The 22,476-nt window shown below is 42.7% G+C and overlaps 1 protein-coding gene across 1 annotated transcript in view; it reads right to left on the reverse strand.

The window, feature by feature from the left end:
• The window catches only part of ankfn1a (ankyrin repeat and fibronectin type III domain containing 1a), a 167,460-nt gene that overhangs the window by 108,892 nt on the left and 36,092 nt on the right, over positions 1-22,476 (reverse strand). The gene's annotated exons all lie outside the window — the stretch shown is intronic.

The raw sequence follows: 22,476 nt of genomic DNA on the forward strand, positions 1-22,476 counted from the left end.
TCACTCTTCAGTAGAAACCACTATAAATAAAATAAATAATGGATTACATAAAGTTATGGTTGCAAAATATCACTCAGATTTCCTATAATTCAACCAGTTTAAATGTGATGATTTAACCATTAATCTACTGATAGCAGTACTAATGTTTCACCACATTAGTTACTTTTACTGTTAAAAAGGCCAAATTACTATAAATTCCTTAGATGCAATCCTGGAAGTAAGTTAATTTAAAATTTAACATTCATTCTACTTTGATTTTTCATTAATTTGTCACTGTGTAGACACAGATCACCCAAGAAATGGTTAATTTATACTTATGTTACAGCAAAGCCCCCTCCCCTTCTCTGTCAGATTACTCTCACGTAATCAGTGCAATCTCGTTGATTATGTCTGGAAAATGAGTTGTAGACACGACGGTAAATTAATTTAATGAAAATAAAATTATACTTAAATGTCAGATTGTAATACTGTTAAAAACATAAATACATTTAGTTGTTTTGAAAACTTGGGGGCAATTTTGTCCCCCGGAACATGGCTTTTGGGGGCATTCTTGGCTAAATTGCGGGCCAAATGGCCCGTGGCCCTTGCTAATTTCTGACACCGTCACTGATGCAGGTGTTGACACATGGTGAGTGTCTCTGCTGTTACACCACTGACTGATTGTCCAACTGAATAATTTGCACATCTCTCCTTTGGTGTGTAGCAAAACCAGAAAGTGAGTAGTCAATACCGATACCAGTGGAATCCACAATTCTTGATAACTTATTTGACACCAAGATAAAAAACAAAACAGTAAATTCTTTAAAATAAAGGCTCAATAGGTGCACTGTCGTAGAACATGGGGGTTACGGATTTATTTCACTGAGGCGTCCACAGTCCGAAATACATTTAGAAAGATATGGGTGATAATTACAATTCTGCCATTATTGAAAAGATCCTGAATAAAAGACCAAAAGAAATGCTTGCTCTTTGAAAGCATTCTATTGTATATCGGCCACCATCCATTCAAGTAGACCCAAAGAATTCTGTCAGGTCCAGCAAACCCAAGGATGCTAAACAGAGTGCACCCAAACAGCACCTGAGCAACACCACCTCTTTAATCATGGTGCCGTATGCTGTAACCCTCCAGCATCACAGTTTCATGCCCCATTGCTCTCGTCTCAGAACCCACTGTCTATCAGTCTGAAGATGATTTGGCCTCTGGGGACAACTGCCAATATTTCGGGGGTTCCAGTGCAGCCAGCAGATATACAGGCCAAGACTTTCTTTTCCCCTTTTTACAGTTCAATTAGCAAAAAGCTAATAAAAAGCTGTCATCAGACCATAGCCAAAGGGCTCTGAGATTGCATTTCAAAAGATGCATTTCTTCTCTTTTGGTCTCCATGGACTGTTTACCTGTAGGCAACCAAAGCCGGCTCAGACATGACTGGTCAACACTATTCAGATTACAAACACAAACCTGAGCACTTCTGATAGTAAAATCTTGTCCTGTTGCCGACAGATTCTACATTCACATGCAGACATCTGCTTATACATATAATTTTCCCACCAAAACTAGCATGTGCATGCAGGCTTTTTTTAAACATTGACAAAACCCATCACAATTATGTTCAACGTTACGAACGAGCAGAAAAACAGGTTAGTAGTAGTAACTAGACTCTCACTTTCAAGTCTTCCGACCACTCAAAGCACAAACACTACAGTCACATTCATTACATTGATGGTAAGAGGCTACAACATACATACAAGGTGCCACTGTCTACTCAGTCTAAACGCACTCACACACCGATGGCTCGGCCATCAGGAGTATCGAACCAAAGATCTTCCAATTCTACCTCCTGAGCCCTAGCCATCCCAGTAGAAAGCAGTAAAGCGCAGAAAGCAGCATGGAGGCAAGTGAAAATGCTATGGTTGCTACTTCTTTTTATCTCTTACTTATTCAGTTTCTCTCTCAAACTCGGTGCCAACTAAATTTGGAACAATGTTTAAGCGCTGCCTGAACAGAGACAGACGGTATTTTCTGGCATTTCACTGTACTGGCAAAGGGGCTAAAATTAATGTGTCCACCATCATCCGTCCGCTCCAGTTCCAATCAAAGCCAATAGGAACTGGAGCTGTATATACCCGTGACTGCCACAGAATCATCATTTGTCCTGGGAGGGAATGCTGATTGTAATCTTTACCACTAAATATGAAAGCCAGATGTCAGTGGGTGTTAGTGTTGATTTGTCCAGTTGAAAAGGGGCAAGAGATTACTAAAGAGATAATGAAAGTATTTTGATTAAGAGTTGGTTCATGAAATACTACTGGCACAGGATGGAAACTCTGTTTAAATTGTTTGGCTGCAAAAAGCAAAGTGATCACATGGAAATGTCTGCAGGCAAATCCACAAACCAAGAACTACTGGATGCAGAAACTGACCTTTGTCTTTCGGACTACAACATGATGAATATGTAAAATACTGGGGAAAAAAGATAAATATGTGCAAATACAGTGTAGTGTTTTCTGTATGGACGCACAAAATATCAATAATATTAAAGTTACTAAAAACTGCTAACAGTTTGGTGTGTGTGGGAGGATGAGGGGTGTGAGTTGTGCTGTAACTTTGGTATATAACAGCAGAGTTTACAAACCGATGCTACTCCTGCAGGCTCAAGTAGCCACTGATGTATCTCAACCTTAGAACTGGAGAGTGTTTGATCGGCGGTGTCATGTGTGAAGGCTGCTGGATATAGCAGATGGAGGAGGGGTGTGTTTGATTTGATGGAGGAATGGCAGGGTTCGGGCAGCGTGAGGTGAAAATATTCCGTCGCCTTGACAACTGAAAACAACGCTGAGAGGGGAAATTGCCATCTGTACAAAAGCGCTCACTTTAACTCTCACAGGTCTCCTTCTCCTCCCTCCTCCTCCTCATCTCACGGCACTAAAGGCCTGTAGATGCACCAACAATGCACCGCCTGGCAGGAAGCCTCCATATTGTGTCTCTGAACATACGTAACCACATCCATTTTTCTCTTCTGCTGCTGTTTCCTCACTGACATCTCTGTCATGGCCATGTTGTCAGCTCTCATTTCTCAGGCTTCTCTTTCGTCTATCAAACATGAAACTCTGAGGAATTGTTCTCGAGTACTGCTGGGTCAACGAGTCCTCCAAATTAAATGACAGAAAATGCAACTTGCCTCCAGTGCAACACATATTTTCTGATCTTGCATGAAAGTGTTGCTCTCCAAATGTGGCAGTGAATCCTGATAATTTGCTAAATGATAGATTAGCTAATGCTCAACGATCAACGGCTGTAGTTTTAATAACTTGGTTGATATTTTAAAAAGGTCGCAGTTGCACCTCATGTATTTGGTTAGTGCATGGTTTGGGTTAAAATACGTACATTTGTTACGAACATAATGTGACATAACATGAAGCATGTTGACCTTTGGTTTCACACAGGACATGAACAGAGGTCTCCTGGGTAAAAAGTGTTTGTTTGACCCATCCATCCACCCAAACCTCCTTCCTACATGGACTCTGCTGCTCTTTAATCAATGTCACCTGACTTCTTCCTTTGCTCCCATCATAATTATGACGGGCAGAAGAGGTGGCCGTCTAACAATAAACATAAATATGGGTCGTAAAAATATGTGGTATTGTGACAGTCTCCATGTACCACTTTATATTCTTCTGCTGAATTCTCTAAGTGCTTCTACAGCAACGTGATGAATTCAAATGGTCAGAACTCAACAGATCCATTAGTCTGACACACTGACATTTTGTACACTTCACTGAGCTTCAACACTCCCAGACAGGAAAGAAATCAGCATGGCTGTCTATGATTGCCTGTATTTTTGTCTCAGTGAATGTGCAGCTTTGTTGGACCCTGACAGCAGAAAGACACAGCTGAAAGTGACTGTAAACAGGAGGACGACCGTTATTAGTGAAGATGTTCTCTCACAGCCGCCTCTTGTCAGCTGGCTTTTATCTTTCACTCAGGCCCTGTTCTGTTCTGTTCTGCTGTGTCTGGATGGTGATGAGGGCAGCAGCGGGATGTTTTGGCGCTGTCGTTCTCTGGTGAAGACGGATGCTTCCCCCCCCGCCAGCCCCGAGATGAGATGATCGCTCAACCCACAGGGAGAAATCTATTGACTGTTCACTGCTGCCAGCGAGCAGCTATACAGCTCACAGTGGGCCGTCAATGTCGAACAAAAACCACTTAGAAAGCAGGAACTCGTGTGTGCAAGGCCGAAACACACAGCTCAACTCATGTACCATGTATACAGAACATCGTGAACATTAAGGTACCATTCACAGGAGACACAAAAGGTTCTGAACATTGGAGAGGCTCAAGAACTGTGCTGACTGTGAAGAAACAGGAGCCCACTCTACTGTTTACTGCAGCAGCATTAGAAGAACAAGACGAAATGTGAATGGTCTCACTGCCACTCAGAGAGCAGACTGCTGGATGGAGGAAACATTTCTTTTGTCAGACCTTTAAGTAAATTTCTGTGTCCATGTGGCCACGTGGGTCTGCTTTGGTCCATGTGACATAAATATTGTCATCCATCCATGTCCTCGAGGGTCCGCAAGGAACCCTGTGTGGACGTCCGCATGCAGCCTATTTTTTGTGACTATAGGCATAGCTAGTGTGACAACAGCTCGTGCTCTCATCTCTCGTTCCGCACTCAGTTACAATTACACAGTTAGGTCCAAAACACCACAGTCAAGCCAGCCACAGACACCTCACCACAGTGATGTTAGTGACGAGTTGAATATTCAACATTTACTGAGCAGCATCTCTTTAGTTTGCTTTTCACTCGATGTCAGCAGGAGCACGCTAAGCTTACCTCTCAGCTGTCCCATTTACTGCTGGGGGCTAATGTGGACCGTTAACTGTACCGGAATCAAATGTGCATCCACATGATGGATCATAACTTGTTCCACGTGTGATGTATAAAATGACTATATATCTCTCTCCTGCAAAATACTGACAAACATTACACAGTGTCATGGAAAAGTCTGGGTACCTCTCGTCAAAATTTCATTAACTGTGAAGAGTTCAGTAAGTAGAAGATGAACTGATCTCCAAAAGACATATTTTCAATATCTTAAGCAAGATCAGTACATTATTTTTGTTTTGTACAATTTAAGAGTGAAGACAAAATTAAAGGAGCACTGTCGAAAAGTTTGGGCTCCCCAAGAGACAACTTTTCCCAGGGTCCTCCTTAATGAGCTTGTTAGGGCTCTGGCTTGTTCACAGTCATCGTTAACAAAGGCCAGGTGATGCTGATTTTAAAGCTTTATGAATACTCTGACTCCCGAGCAGCAACAGTTTGACTTTCTGCTAAATGCTAACAACAACTGTAGACAGGAAGCTCTCTGTTGAATTTATTATTATAGGAACTACTTTATTTAACTTTATTGTCCCTGTAGTTCATTTAATAATTTTGTATTTTAGTAGTCTACCACACTTTGGAGGAGTTTTTAAAGGTAGGATCTGGAGGATTTTCAAACAAAACAAAATATAGACATATACAAATGAAATCCTGCTTAATCATCACCTATGGGCTTCTACTCATGTGCGGTGGTGACTCTGTTTGCAGAGCTCCTGCCCTTTAACTGTATTTTGATGTTTTTGTGAGCTTGGACCGCTTCTGGGTGGAGATTTCCCCAGCCAATGAGAGAGTGCAGGTGCCGTGCCCGAGCGTGTCCGAGCGTGCACCAGTGCAAACCTTGCCTGACTCTCTTCTGTGAAGCCTTCTTCCGTACCTCCGGGCTCCGTACACCCGGGAGAAATGGCGGATACAGACATACCCACAAAAAAAAGGAAATTAAATGTGAGTGAGGCAAAACGCCAAGCCGATAAAGCACGGGCCAAAACTCGTGTGAATATCGGGGTGACTTTCACCCGCTTTCGAACATTGAAGGAGAGGCTCGGGATGTACAGCGACGCAGAGTTGGCCTGCTTTCTGTTGGACAGGTAAATCCCAAATACAGGCCGGTTAGCTTGTGCTAGTTTGCTAATTTATCAACTTTTCCATTACAACAACTGTAATTCCTGCATAGTTTGTTGTGGAAGCTAATTCCGACTATCAACCGATGCAAATAACTTTACGTTTAGCTAATATATGGCTTGATGTAGTGTGAGGATTGAATTTTGAATCATTTTGTGTAACACCCAACTGCCGGGAGGGGTAGGGACAGCGCGCAGTTGAGCCTGATACGAGGGGCCAAATTTGAATGTGTGTTTACAAACATCAACTGAAAAATCCTCCAGACCCTACCTTTAAAAGAGAGAGAGAGATATATATACACACTGTGTATCATAATATAGCCAAAAAATATTGCGATATTGTTTTTAAGCCGTATCGCCCAGCCCTGCCCTGAATAAAAATGAGCACCACCTCTAACTATTACCTCAACACTAAAATATAAATTAATTAACTCCTCAAGTCCACAAAAACTGAATATTACAGGTTTTATTAACGTAGATTTTATGGCAGAACAGTTTTATCATACTGCATTAGAGTGCATGGGTGTACCTAATAAAGTGGCCACTAAGTATATGTGCAGGTGGAAATTAAAGTGTCTTAAATCACATCAAATACAAGACATCCCAAATCACCAAACTATAATCGAACTGAGGTATGTTTGAACTCACACACACGTAGCACTTTAGCATGCAAATCATATTTATCGACTGAATTTGGTGGTAAGAATTTTATAGACTGTTTATTTAAAATCCAACAAACCCCCAAATCATCAAAAATCGATACGTAGACATAAATCCATGTTAATCTAAAGATGAGCCATTCGGGCCTCCGACTGATTCTGAATGAGCACGCCACAAAAGTTCTTTGACAAACCAAAGTTTTCCTGCTGTTAAAAGAGTCTGTTAACAAAATAATAACAAGTTAGTCCAATTTAAGAAAAATTTAGCCAACCAAGTGTGAAGTGTGACGTCTGTCAGGATAAAATATCATCACCATGACCCTGTCTCCAGCCTAGACTCATAGCAAGGCCACAAAACAAGTCTTCATGTCTTAATTTCTATCTGTTAGTCACTGACTTATTCATCTCTGCTCCATCCGTCTCTGCTCACAGTTTTAATATGTCACCTTCACTCTAAGAACTCTGAATCAGTCCAAAGTACATTTCACGTTCCCTAGACATTATTTAGCTCCAAGGACGATCCTTCACCCACTCTCTCCCATTTGTACTCTGAACTGTCACAAAGCTGCACGAGGCATGATGCTTCTCTGCAGACACTTAGTGACAAACATGTCATGTGGCGATTGTGTACAGGTGAAGAACAGTCCCACCACTTGTGTTGTATAAAGCATCTGGATTAGTCACTGTGAGGCTGTGATGGCTTATTGACTGGATGATTGTCACGGCTGCACGTGGATCGAGCGCGCCCTGCAGCTGCATCACGACAGAGATGACAATGATTGGTAATTTCGTGCTGCAGGGACATGTTCAGAGTCACACGTTGACATACCTCAATCCAACAAAGACAGGAACTTTAAAATCACACTGATGTTTCTGAAGAATCTTTTCAGATCATATGAAAATATGGAAACAGCTTCTGTGCTGGATGATGTTGATGATAATGATGATGCTCTGTCAAATAAAGACAGTCATTTGTGATAACCAACAGCTGGAGTTTCAGAGCCTTTTATCAAATCCCTTTCAAATGCACGAATAAATCTTATTATGTTCAGGTTGTAACGTATGCAGGAACATCAAACGCATGAATATGAAAATAGAAGTAACAGAAACTTAGACTGAATTTAGATTGCTGTGAACATTAGTGCCCGAAAAGCCAAAAGCAATGTTTTTAATGTCAGCAGGGTTTTCCCTGGGTTTTATCGAGACAGAGGTGGCAAAGGCCTGTGGCAGGGGGCATCTTGACAGCTGTACTTTTAGATAAGGTCCCCCCTCTATCAAATGTGAAAGGAGGCCCCCACACACTTGAGCTTTACACTGCTGACTTGTATAATCAGAACAGACATGTCCTGTGATTTTCAGCCTTCTATGATTATATTTAGCCTTTACAGCAGGCACATCCTGACAGCTGAGAATATTATTGTCAGGTATTGTCCCCCCCTCCATTAAATATGAAAGGAGGCTGAAAATCACAGGACATGTCTGTTCTGATGATGCAAGTCAGTGGTCCTGAAATGTTTGCAGGGTTCAACGCTAAGGTTTTTTTTCACTTGCCCGGTCGGGCAAGTTGGTCAGAGATCTACTTGCCCAAAGTCAGTTTTTACTTGCCCTGTAAAAACTGTTTAATTTAAGCGGCTATCAAATAACAAAGACTGCAGTTATTTTTATGTTATGTAATCTTTATTCACACTGTATTTATTAATTAAAACAACATATGTCATGTATTGTAGCTTAATTCCTACACAAAAATGACAGTGTCAGGGCTTAAAGTGAAAAATTTGTCAATTGTTCTCCGTCTATAATTTTGCTCCCTACTTGAGCCATGCCCACCTCTATTTATTTTTCACCCCTCTCTCCAGTTCTGCTGTATTAACACCGGGTTTAATATATTTTGCTTCCATCTCTCTGCCCTGCTCTACTCTACTTCAACGCTACTTAGCTCTCTCTCTACTCTACCAGTAGACTACCACATCCACCTGTTGCACAAAACGTACATAGCAGTGTTTCCCCTAGGATGGAGTTGTAGCAGCGGAGGTGAAGCACACGCATACACATGTGTGAAATTTTTTTGTATGCTTGCAAAGCACAGCCTGCTGGGATGTTTCTGTGTATCTACTGGCACCGTAAGGGCTCTTTAGGACTAAGTACATACAGTACATGTGTGCACAGTATGAGCAGGTGAAATGTCTGTCTAGCTGACATATGAGGTGTCTCAAGATTTAGGAACATACAATTTTATTGAATATAATAAAAGTAAAAAGTCACATGACATGCTGCTGTTTTGTGCTATGACCTATTTAAGTGTTGGAAGTTGTTATTTACGTGACAACGCCTGAACGCAACACAAGCTCAGCACAAGTGCCATGCTGAGCTGCTGTGCGAGCAGCTGTTTGTCTGTGCGTAACAGCAGCCTGTTGGTTATTTACACAGTGTCCATTTCAATAACTTTGTCAGCTGACAAACTGCACCGGGCTCGGGGTCAGGTTTGGTCAGGAAAATGCGGCCCGAGCCGCTCTAGCGTGCTCACCTGTGTGTGTGGCGGAACGGGAACTGCCCATTGGTTCGACAGCCCATTGTTCCGACCATATTAAACTTATTGTTCCGAAGTCCGTTCCAAAATCATCATGATGCCCTGTGGTTAAGGTCTGGTTAGGTTTAGGCACAAAAAACACTTGGTTAAGGTCAGGAAAAGATCATGGTGTGGGTTAAAATGAAAAATAAAGTGACAAACTCATAAGCCGTAAGCCTGCTCCGCCTCAAGCCGGTCGCGGCGCACCATACGCCCGCCGCGAGCCATTCAGCACCGCGGACAGTTGGACTAATGGGATGTCGAACCAATGGGCTGTTGATCCAATGACATGGACCCAGCGGAACTCCGCTGTGCGCATTACAGAGAGCAGAGGAGAATTGTTAACGCATGACCATGTAGAGACAGAAATGACACAATGACATAACACCATAAATAGTATACTGTTATTATATGAAGCGTCCGTCGCGCAAAATAATATCATTGGGCGCTGTGGGCAGGACATTGTTACACAGCTGTGCCTGTGACTTCAGGCAGAGAGACTGCTGCATCAGAGCCGAAGGAGCACGTTTTAAAATACATTTATTTTATCAATTAGTTATTAACTTTTACTATTTTTAGCAACTTGCCCCGGGCAATCGGGCAATCCTTATTGTTGAGCCCTGGTGTGTTTCTCTTCTATAATACACATTCTACATCTCGGAGGCGACATCTTTCCACATGCGGGCTTCCTTCACCTTTCAAACGGGGCAGAGCTCCGTGGGAAACAACTGGAGAGACAAAGCCTGAGGGGTAACCAGGATCTAACACAACACTGGAGGGAGAAGCAGGTCCGTGGAGCTGTGCACCAATGAAAAAATAAGCACGTCGCACAGAATGCGCACCGCTACAGCGTCGCTTTGGGTTGTGAGCTTGCATGACACATTGAAAGTAATGGGTTTGTGCGAGCAAAAGACGCTACATCTGAACACCCCCCATGCACACACACACGCTTTAACCGAGGTGGCGGCCAAAATCACCCAGGCCGCCTGCCCTCGTCTTAGACAGGTAGGGAAAACCCTGGTCAGCCTCAAATACTACAGTGTAAAACGGTTATGAGTAAAAGTCCTGCACAGTGGCACAGTTTGACACAGTTAACAATATGGTAGTCGGCTGGTGACAAACAACACTGATTTAAAGTTAAACAGTAAGCTCAAATATAATTTTGAAAACATTTTGGACGTGAAACAGCTAACACAGGAACAGACACTTGGTTTATATTCAATCAGCACTGACTAGTTTTACTATTTGAGCTCAGTTTGGTCTGAGTTTAAGAGAGTGTGTCCGTGTTGGTGGGTATGCAAAAATGAGGACGTACAATCTGTAGTTTGAGCAACAGCCGGAGAGAGAAGCGCATCATCCAGTGGATCTGAGCTGAGAGATGGGCGGGGAGATCTGGGTGCTGGTAAGATAGAGGGAATTTACCTCAGTTCATTTACACATATACCCACACTGCACTGAAACAGAGCTGGCTAAAAATTGGCAAAGTATCACTTAAAGTTAGCTAATGTTAGTACACTGCTAGTTTGCTAGCTACAGAGCTAACGTATAGGTACATCAAGTGGAGTTGGCCAAATATCAGATCATCAACATCAGCCAAGTTTGCTTCCTCCTTATTTCCGTGGTGAAATTAAAGAGATTTGGAAAAGGACAGACAGGTTGGTTGCTGACATACAGTACAGGCCAAAAGTTTGGACACACCTTCTCATTCAATGCGTTTTCTTTATTTTCATGACTATTTACATTGTAGATTCTCACTGAAGGCATCAAAACTATGAATGAACACATGTGGAGTTATGTACTTAACAAAAAAAGGTGAAATAACTGAAAACATGTTTTATATTCTAGTTTCTTCAAAATAGCCACCCTTTGCTCTGATTACTGCTTTGCACACTCTTGGCATTCTCTCCATGAGCTTCAAGAGGTAGTCACCTGAAATGGTTTTCCAACAGTCTTGAAGGAGTTCCCAGAGGTGTTTAGCACTTGTTGGCCCCTTTGCCTTCACTCTGCGGTCCAGCTCACCCCAAACCATCTCGATTGGGTTCAGGTCCGCTGACTGTGGAGGCCAGGTCATCTGCCGCAGCACTCCATCACTCTCCTTCTTGGTCAAATAGCCCTTACACAGCCTGGAGGTGTGTTTGGGGTCATTGTCCTGTTGAAAAATAAATGATCGTCCAACTAAACGCAAACCGGATGGGATGGCATGTCGCTGCAGGATGCTGTGGTAGCCATGCTGGTTCAGTGTGCCTTCAATTTTGAATAAATCCCCAACAGTGTCACCAGCAAAACACCCCCACACCATCACACCTCCTCCTCCATGCTTCACAGTGGGAACCAGGCATGTGGAATCCATCCGTTCACCTTTTCTGCGTCTCACAAAGACACGGCGGTTGGAACCAAAGATCTCAAATTTGGACTCATCAGACCAAAGCACAGATTTCCACTGGTCTAATGTCCATTCCTTGTGTTTCTTGGCCCAAACAAATCTCTTCTGCTTGTTGCCTCTCCTTAGCAGTGGTTTCCTAGCAGCTATTTGACCATGAAGGCCTGATTGGCGCAGTCTCCTCTTAACAGTTGTTCTAGAGATGGGTCTGCTGCTAGAACTCTGTGTGGCATTCATCTGGTCTCTGATCTGAGCTGCTGTTAACTTGCGTTTTCTGAGGCTGGTGACTCGGATGAACTTATCCTCAGAAGCAGAGGTGACTCTTGGTCTTCCTTTCCTGGGTCGGTCCTCATGTGTGCCAGTTTCGTTGTAGCGCTTGATGGTTTTTGCGACTCCACTTGGGGACACATTTAAAGTTTTTGCAATTTTCCGGACTGACTGACCTTCATTTCTTAAAGTAATGATGGCCACTCGTTTTTCTTTAGTTAGCTGATTGGTTCTTGCCATAATATGAATTTTAACAGTTGTCCAATAGGGCTGTCGGCTGTGTATTAACCTGACTTCTGCACAACACAACTGATGGTCCCAACCCCATTGATAAAGCAAGAAATTCCACTAATTAACCCTGATAAGGCACACCTGTGAAGTGGAAACCATTTCAGGTGACTACCTCTTGAAGCTCATCGAGAGAATGCCAAGAGTGTGCAAAGCAGTAATCAGAGCAAAGGGTGGCTATTTTGAAGAAACTAGAATACAAAACATGTTTTCAGTTATTTCACCTTTTTTTGTTAAGTACATAACTCCACGTGTTCATTCATAGTTTTGATGCCTTCAGTGAGAATCTACAATGTAAATAGTCATGAAAATAAAGAAAACGCATTGAATGAGAAGGTGTGTCCAAACTTTTGGCCTGTACTGTATTTTCAGGATGATGTGAATTACTGTTAGCCAGAAAAGATAAAGGCTAACGCTAATGTTGCTTTGTTGTATTATCTCTGTAAGGCTACATGCTCCCAACAGTAACTTTCTATAGTAAAGAGAGACTAAAGTAAGGTCAGTACCATCCTGTGCAGCCAATGGATATCTCAAATTCCAAACTGTAGGATGTTTACCGTGTTATTTATTTAAGAAAACTCATATCTGCATTTTAAACAACAACAGATCCGGTTTCAGTGTCAAAATCCAAAACTCCCGCACAGCAAACCTTGTGAGTAAAAACACTTTCTTCTCTAAAACTCCTGAGTCATAAAGGTCCCAGTCAGAGGCAGAGTGTGTGTGTGTGTGTGTGTGTGTGTGTGTGTGTGTGATGACTTCATGTCAGTAGGAGCAGGAGTTCCCTGGGGACGTCCCGGGGCCCTCGGGGCCAGCGTGTGTCCACAGAGAGACGACTGTTAGCAGAAGCAAACCTTATGTAAGAACACACACCGTCTCTCTCTCTCTGCACTCAGCGACAGGAAATTTAACTTTTTATAACTCCTTTTTTTCATGTGCCACAGGGGCTATTTAATCCAGCAGCCACTTGGACCAGTTCACCAGCCAGTTGGACTGTACTGGGAGAATGAAACGTCCTTGTGACGGCTGGTTAACCTGCTGACGATTATCTTTTAAGGTAAAAACAACTTCCTACTATTTAAGTTCATGTTTTACACTGACGAGACCTGAAACCATTTGGCGAGACCAGATAAACATGCAGCCATCTTTAGTCTGCAACTCATGTTAATGTTTCTGCGTTAGGTTGGGAAATATGAGGCGACATGGTGTGCCATCATGTGAACCCAAGCAACATAAAATGCAGCGGAAGTATCTTGAAAATCCTCCTTTAGTCGTCAACATTGCATCGAAACACCTGACTTTCAAAAACATCTCCTACCTATTAGTTTTGCTTTCCCGAGTGCATCATGACAAAAACACACGACAGAGTTTAAGTCAGCAGTGATAACGCCTTCTATCTGATCATTAAAAGATGAGGTCATCAAGATTTCACTCGGCGCAGAAGTGCCCAATATGTTAATTGCTGCACAGCTCCTTGTTAGCAGACACCTGGCCGTTCACACCAGAAGGTCATTTCTCTGCACTGGTCAGCCAGCCTTTCTGCTCCTCTGCTCTTTTATAACTACATGTACTTGTGCTTGTACGAGTGTGTCTGCAAGAGTCGCTTGCAGAAAAAATAGACAAGACACTGAAACTATTGCTGCAGACTGTGCACCAGCTGAGGTGCGCTGCGGTGCGTCCAGTGTGAGCGGCAACAATTGCTTAACATGGGCGTCAAAAGGCCGTGAACAGCACTCCACAGAAAACAGAGAGACTTTGCAGTGTTTCCACGTCCAGTGTGACACATTGCAGCGGAATGACATGGGGTACGCAGGCAAAGCAGGACAGGGTTTTTTTACTTGCTAATCAGACTCCGTCTCCGCAGCGTGTGGTTGCTGCCAGCTTCACTGTGTGCGTGTTGAGTTTTGTCAATTGGTAATGCAGTTGGTTATGGAGAGTTTGTTCAAGGTTGCTCTTCTGCTTCGTATCGCCTCTACATCTGGTACAATCAGATAATCAATTTGATCATTTTTAAACTGACTGTACTCGTTCTGAACACAGTTTTATGCAGGCTTTTCCTGTTGGAGGGCGCAGAGCAGGGCGTAGAGGAGATAAAATAGACCAGCTGGATAAAAACAATGTTAAACAGTGCTGCGCACGGGTAAGTGCGCTCTCATGTACAGTGTAGCAGCTTCAGTTGATTATATTATGCACTCTGCTGCAGCCATGCCATGGCAGGTGTGCTGCGCTGCGACCATGTACCACGTATTTTGGCTGTTAGCTAATCAAATGGCAGCAATTAACAATCATACAGCTTCTTTAGACTGAGTTAACAAAGCACATCCTACTATTAAATGGAGAAACCTCTGTCCCTCCGTCCGTCTGTCATCATCCGTTTTCCTCCTCCGCTTTGACCTACCTCTCTGACCTTGCACATAGGCTTTCATGTTGGTCATGTGCAGACAGCCACGATGCCATTTTTGCATTTTTCCCACATTTCTACTGTTTATATTTGCGTTTTTGTCCACTACCCATTCATACTGTGAGCACCATTAGGAGCATGAGCTGCGCATGCACAGAGACCACTTCAAAAACACCTGCGCTGGGACCACAGTTTGGCTGGGCGTGCCTCCATGCCGTCAGCCAAAACTATGCTCCATGTATTTTGCCATAAAGCGTATTTCTACATACAGTGTGCATTGTTTGTCTTACTTTAATATTTATTACACAGTGCATTTACAGTGCTCTGATTTTGCATCTCCTCTAATATACTGTTTTTGATTTTTTATTCCTCTATACATGACACATCCCCGGGTATGGACTAGTTATAATTAGCCTGGTGAAACCATCCTAATCTCGTGAGCTCATATTCTGTTTCGCGCTGCAGATCAGTCTGGCCATGCAATCATAAAGGCGCATTCTGGCATCGGTTAAAGCTTACCAGGCCAATCACAACTGTTTATTACTTTGGGGCGGGTTATTGAAATCACGTCATCAGAATAGGAGGGACATGGAGCAGAGTGAATGCATTTTGTAAACAACCAACCACCAATTGATTTTGAAACTGCGATGGTAAATGTGTTGAACGAACTGGAATGTATATTTTTTTTAAAAGCAGAACCAACGGCTGCACTGAAAGCTTTTATTGAAAAAAAGGATGTGTGTGTCGTCCTTCATACGGGGTTTGGTAAAAGTTTAATTTACGAACTGGCTCCGCTGATCGGGAAATTCATGGGACTCAGTGACTCAGTGAAAACCCAGTGGCTATTGTTGTTTCTCCGCTAGTTGCTCTCATGGAGGAGCAGGTCAGGGAGGCGACCAAGCTGGCCACAGTGAGGAGGAAATCCGCAAAGATGGCAACACTCTTTCCCAGACATCATCACAGCTCATTTCCGCTGCAGCTTTCTGGTCTGTTTACAGTGGTGTTGTGCTAGCCTGCATCACACTCTGATTGGTTTTCCGTCTTTCCAATTGCGTGAAGGAGCACTTTGAGTGACAGCCATTGATACCGCCCCTCTGGAATAGAAGAAATGTACACTCTGTGTCCAGATCCATTCGCGTTTTGCAAATTGCCAAGTGAGTGCGTGTGCATGTTGATCTGATGAGTAGGTGTCACCCTGAACAGCAGCCTCGGCCATCAGTGTGTTAATGTGTGTGTGGGTGGGTGAAGGGTGCCTGTAGTGTAAGGCGCCTCATAAATGCAGTTGGTTAACCATTTACCATGGAGCTCTGTAATGACATTTAAACTATTAATCAAGAAAATAATCCTGCAGCCCCGAAGCTAACACCAGTCATGTTACACTAAAGAGCGAACAAGATCCAAATCAGATCCATAAAACTAAAATCGACTTGAATTCACTTTGAATAATCATCTCTGACAGTTTCAAGTCCTTCTCTGCCCGGCTCTAATCCTCACTCATGACCTGACACCTGGAGAACATCTTGAGAACACATCGTGGTTTTAATTTCGGCACAGATCCTGTATGTACACAGGTGAGGCAAGGAGGAACCCGCTCAACCAGAGTCCATCAGGAGGTATAAAGAATTATTTATAGTGAAAATAATTAACTATCATCACATCAGCCGCAGACAGGCAGCTTTAATTTAAACTTCATTTTGTCATATAAATAGTGTCCAATCTACACACACACACACACACACACACACACACACACAAAGTCCATCTAGCTGGCAAGCTTCACCACTGTACCACTAATTTGAACTAATATAACCTCTCACTCTCTCTCTCTCTCTCTCTCTCACACACACACACACACACACACACACACACACACACACACACACACTCTCTCTCTCTGGATCTACTCTGACCGCAGACAGCTGAGCCCCTGCCCCCCCCCCCCCCCACTTCTCACTTCACCTTGCTAATTTGAACAAGGCTTTATTTTGATATTAGTCAGAGGCTGAACTGTAGCGGGCTTGTTGGCCTCTCCTCGGGTTAATTAGTGCAGCAATGCCAGCATTCATGTGCCGGGCGAGGAGCCTGCAGACGGGGGAGGCTGAGCCGTCCCTCCTGGCAGCGGCCGCCGTCTCTGGCATCTCTGAGCACTGGCTGGCCGAATCGCCCACCGGGTGAGTGACAAGCTGACTGGCGTGGGCATCGACTGGGTGATGCTCGCTGGACTTGAGCAGAAGTCAGTACAGGCTGAACTCGCCTGACTAGACCTGTAAAAGGTGTGCAGACTGAAATGAGCCACAAGAGCGCCCTCATGAGGCTGTAATGTTCACTGCACACCAGGAGACAGACAACTTTACTGGTCTTTACCTCTAGTGAGGCAAAGAAAATGGTAAAGTTTGTGGTGCCAGAGACTATGTTGTTTTTGAGAACAAAAGTGTTTATCTTCTGTACGTTGGTCCGTCCAGGACTCTCTCATCTCTATAAACAGATATCAGCACATGAATTTAGAATCTGTGGGCAACCGGATGAGATACTGCTATTGGAAGCATTCAGGTTTCTGGTTGTTGTCCAAGTAGTATTGACCAATCACGTTTGAGGTGGCTTTGGTTACATGCAGGTAAACAGTCTGTGTGGACAACCAAAGAGGAAGAACACATTTGTCTAAATGCAATCTCAGACCAAGTGATGACAGTTCTGGGTAATTTTGCTTTCAACAGCCCAACACCCATTAACCAGGCCTTTAGAGGCCTTTCCTTTGAGGCCAGTGAGCTTTACTGCTGCATCTTAAAGTGCTTTCCATTTAGAGGTGCTGAATCTTTTATCGTTATTTAAGCACATGTTTTGCCTTTATTTTATTATCTATTGGCTGTGCTGACAGACAGCGGGCTAATTGCGTCAACATGGTGCCCACTGCCCACCATGCGCTATTGACGAACCTACAGAACACAAAACCTGGCACCTACATTACCCACAATGCCACTGGACCCCAGACAGTGTGTCGTAGACTGTGGTGTGTCATGTCGTTAACAGCTAATGTGTCCTGCAGCAGAGATGAGCAGCGGGCTGCAGAGGTCTGGTAAACTCAAACTGTTTCTAATCAACATCTTCAGATCTTTGTATGTTGCAAGCCTCAGCACACGCTGACTCGAGTGACATCACTTGAGGACATTCATCAGACTTCACACAGCTCCCTCTGGAGACACTACAGGCTTTATATTACCGTTAACACGAGCAGTAGAACTCCCCGCGCACTGAGGTGTAAAATCACATCAATATACTCTTAACTTCAGCTGAAGCCCAGTCGCCTAACTACCAACAGAGCCGGTTGCCATGGTTACTGACACTTCAATATACCTTAAACCTCTGATTTAGAGCCGAGGTTGAACTGTTGACCAAAACTATGTATCGTCCATGACTGAAGAATCAGGGTTCATGTTTGTTTCAAATTATTCTCATAAATAACCACCGTATCAAAATATGCATAACTCTGTCATGTCAGCTGCAGATGATTCGGTTATTGTTTGAGAAACTTTGTCAACAAGCGTCTCTTTAGTCATAGAACTCTGTGTTGGAGTTTCCTCCAGCAGCTGCTGTGGGACAGATTTGAGGTACTTCAGGAATCATGAGTCTGAATGTTTTTCTTTTCATCCAGAAAACAAAGTCAAGTTTCTTTGTTTCCATTTTTACTTTTATCTTTCCTTCATTTGTCTTTTTTCACTCCTGTTTTTTCTCCGATTCTGAAATAAACTTGACTAATACTGAAATTATTTTTAAAAGTTATTTGCATTTTATGTGAGACACTTGCTCTCAGGTTTTCAGATTTCCATCCATACTAGTTTTGTCTTGATGCTATATAAAGAAATATTTCTTCAAATCTGATATTTGTTTAGTAAATGAACAGAAAATTAATCAACTATTGTGATAACCAGTTTTATGTTTGTTCATTTAAGTGATTCATTTCTCACTAAACAAACGTCCCTGGAAATCAACTTGAGCAGAGATGTGACAGCTCTATCTTCATGAAGTGATAAATATGCATGAGAAGAACCAAAATATGAGTCATTGATCATTTACTTACTGATTTCACAGCCAATTACCAAACCATGCATAACAGTCAGAGGAATCTGGGTCTTCATTTCACAGAACAATAACAGCCTGTACTTTAATTTTATTTTTACACTTTCAGTTTTAAAACTTGTTAAAGTTATTCAATTATGTGTTCATCAATATGTGCGTGCACTATAGTCGCATCGTAGGACGTCATCAAACACGTCATGCTACAAGTTTTTTGCTGCTTCACACAAAAGAAAAACTAACAGAGTTCTCATTTTCCATGACTTATGTAACCAGACAAACCGTCCGCTTCAAAGGAATACTTCACCCACAAAATGATCACCATGTGTTACCTTGAATTCATAAACACATAACAGCAGCAAAATTCTTATTTATCCAGTGGAATGCTCAGTACGTCACAAACACATTTTTTGTAAAGATTCTTGATTTAAGAAAAGTTTACAGCTGGTTAACAGCTGAGAAGATTTTGACCGGTTACAAGTCTGTCTACAGGTTAATTTTGCTCCTCTTCATTCAGTGCACTGCGTACCACCCAGTTCTGGCAGGAACAAGCAGCGCTGCTCATTCAGTGATAACCACTAGTAATGCTGTCCCTATCCAACCCTGTTGCTGTGGAAACATTGTCCCCACCTTCTTGTCTCCCCCTAGGTCACCCCAGGGAGTAAGTGGCTTAATTTTGAGCAGTAAAACCCTCTTCAGGCATCACTGTAACTGTTAGCAGTGTCAGCACGGCGAGTGGTGCTATAATAGTGAACAATGCTAAAAGGGTTTTACTCATAGGGGCGACTGGGGGAGACCCGAGGGTGGCCACAGTGTTTCAGCAGCAACATGATCCGCGACTGGGATGGGGTTACTAGCTGTAATCGCTGAACGAGCAGGGCCGCAAGCTAGCTAACGTTAGCTCCCACCTGACCAGGGTGGTGCGTAGTGCAGAGCGGCCAAGGAACCAGAGAGAGGATGTTTTCACACGTTATCATGTCTCGCTGGCTGTCTGTCAGCAAAGCCAACAGAAAGTAAAAACAGGGATAGCACTTTGACATGCGGAGCTAAAGCTCACTGAGGCAGCTGAAAGGAAAGGCCTCTTGTATTTTGCGTCTTGTTTTTGTTCTCAAAAATTAACCAGTTAGTCACCAGGTAATGGGTGTCAGTCTATGGAAAGCAAAATCAAGCGGAACTGACATCACTAATTGACCTATGGCTAAGCCACGCCCGCCTCCACTCACTCAGACAAACTATCAACATTCAGTGACCGGCGCTATGGCAGGTGTCACAGTACACGGCATTTCACAGGAGGCAATTGATGATTTTTGGGGACATAAGGATCAGATGTCATTGAGAAGTAACCAAAAGGGCCTAAACTACGCATTGGAGGGATATATTCATCATTTTATTGTTGAGAAGGTCGATGAAAAGCTTAAATTACAAGCCAAAATTTACAGGTCACAGTGTACGCTCAGAATATGAGAAAAGGAAAACAGCCTTTTTACCAGCTTTACCAAGAGTGTCTCTCCGTTAGTTTGGTGCTACAGTATTTACACTGAATCATTCAGCATAACGTTTGCCAACCTTTGTTATCTCTGCCATTACAGATAAGTTAATGAAGCTAAGCTCCAGAAGTTAACGTTAGCTTAACTAGAGCCCTTTGGACAACAGCTAACAATGATGTACGATCACCAAAGTACAAAACTAGAACAAAATAGGCTAATGAACTCCCAGCAAACAAGGTGACATGATGAACAACGCAGCTAGGAGCTAACGTTAGGCTAACTTTAGCTAACGTTAGCTAGAGATGTTAAAGATAACTTTATATTTCTTTCCAGCAAAGTGACAATATGTTGCCTCAAACACAATGTTGACTTACCTTAGAACAGATGTAGACATCATTGTTAATCTTATTCACGTTGAGTTGATGTTGTCGTCTAACGTTACCACACAGCTTTATCCAAAGGAGACACTTTTCTCGGTTGAGATGTGGTTTAAAGTGTAAAAAATACACCTGGTCGCCCAGCCTCTCAGGATACCTTGTGTCAGAGTTGCATGTACCCCATGCACACCGTTTGACCATTTTTAAACTTCAAATCTCAGAAAAAGCTCATAAAACCAAACAAAACTGACTTTCTGTAATGCATTTCAATGGATGTCCAGGCAGAGAATGTGCGAGTGTATGGGAATGGATATACGCACTGTGATTGGCTCATCACGTTTGAGGGCGGGACTTAGCCATAGGTCATTTGTAACGTATTAGTGAAAAGTCATGTGTCAGTGAAATACTGAGCACACGAATGGATAAATGAGACTTGAATGTCACAATTGCATTAAAGTTTGTAAATGGATACTGTGATATAATTCTGCTGATTTCACAAATGGTCACTGTAAACATAAATGAATGAAGAACGTTAGCCTTATTGATTTCTCCGTTCACTACGGAGGCATGAGAGAAAAACAAAGTAACTGATCATTGATATATAAATGGTCATTTTGCAGGTGAAGTTATGCTTATATGTGACGTAGTCTGGCAGTGTGTGATGTGGGAAGTGAGACTCCCCTACTTGTGTGTGTGTGTGTGTGTAGAAAAGTACTGTTAATTGCTGTCAACCAGTGTACTAAATTTTCTAATTTCCCTCCTCCTCCTCAGAAAAGTCTTCAGAGTAAAAGTCATTTTTCAGCTCTTTTTTTAATCATTGTTTTTTAATTATTTTTATTTTCTATGCAGATGTGTTCTCCTACAAAATCACACCAATATTTCTAGGATAATTATTTCCTAATAAAGCTTTTCAGATCATCTGCTGAAAATTCCTGCATTTTTTTCCATCGCAACATTTGTATATGAAAGAAAAAAAACTTGCTAAGTCAGGTTTTTTAATATTGTGCAGCCTGAGAATAAACAATGACTTTATTCATGTAAAAAACTGTGTGGCAGGTTGATGGATAATGAGAATAATCATTAGTCTGGTCGTCTTCTCCCTCTCTTACTTTGAGTGGTGTATTTAGGTGCTGCAGAGCAGGAGCGGAGGATTCCTTCCAGCTTCAGTCTGCAGCCCTCCTCATTTGTTTATGCAGTCCTCTCATATCATGCAGACACACACACTGCTCAGGTGGAGGGAGGTGGTGGGGGCAGAGGCACCAATCATCCGCTCTGCACCGTGTTTTTTTAAGGGATTAGGCTTAATAAGATGGCAGGCTGAATTTATGGAGCTAATATTTCACGGTGGGGTGATTCATGGAGGATTTGGTGCAGCGCAGCAGCTTAATGGATGTTCAGAAAGACTTGCTTGACTTGTGCCTGATATGATTAGCCCCGCGGGAGCACTGCTGCTTAATACACCACTGTGTGAGTGTTTGTGAGTGTTTGTGTACAAAGACGGGCCTGAGAAAAATGTACGAGTAAACAGGACACGCACAAATCCCTCCTGTACTGGACTCTATGTATGGAACATGTATTTCTATTCCATGTGGCCCCAGTGACAGAAAACAGGCGCCTGATTCCATCTTCTCACCGGGCGTCACCTCATCCGTCACTAATGAACCATCAACCTGTCCTCTCTCTCTCATGCATCCATCAGTCCTCAGAGTATAATAATGTATTAATAATTACAGCTGCGACAGCATTTCAAAGGATCTGAATCATCAGTTTAGTATTTGTAAAGCTTTCAGTTAAGATCTGCATTTTATTGGCTGAGGTGTTCTGAGTGGCAGCCTAATTAACTATGAATAAATGAGTTGATAGAACAATATTTAGCAGCTAATTTGATAATTAAACATTTCAGCCTTTTTAAAGCATAAATAGCAAACACTGATGGTTCCACCTTCTGAAATGTGCAAATCAAGTCACAAACTAAATACAAT

Source organism: Epinephelus lanceolatus, chromosome 21 (assembly GCF_041903045.1).
Source record: "Epinephelus lanceolatus isolate andai-2023 chromosome 21, ASM4190304v1, whole genome shotgun sequence".
NCBI lineage: Eukaryota > Metazoa > Chordata > Actinopteri > Perciformes > Serranidae > Epinephelus > Epinephelus lanceolatus.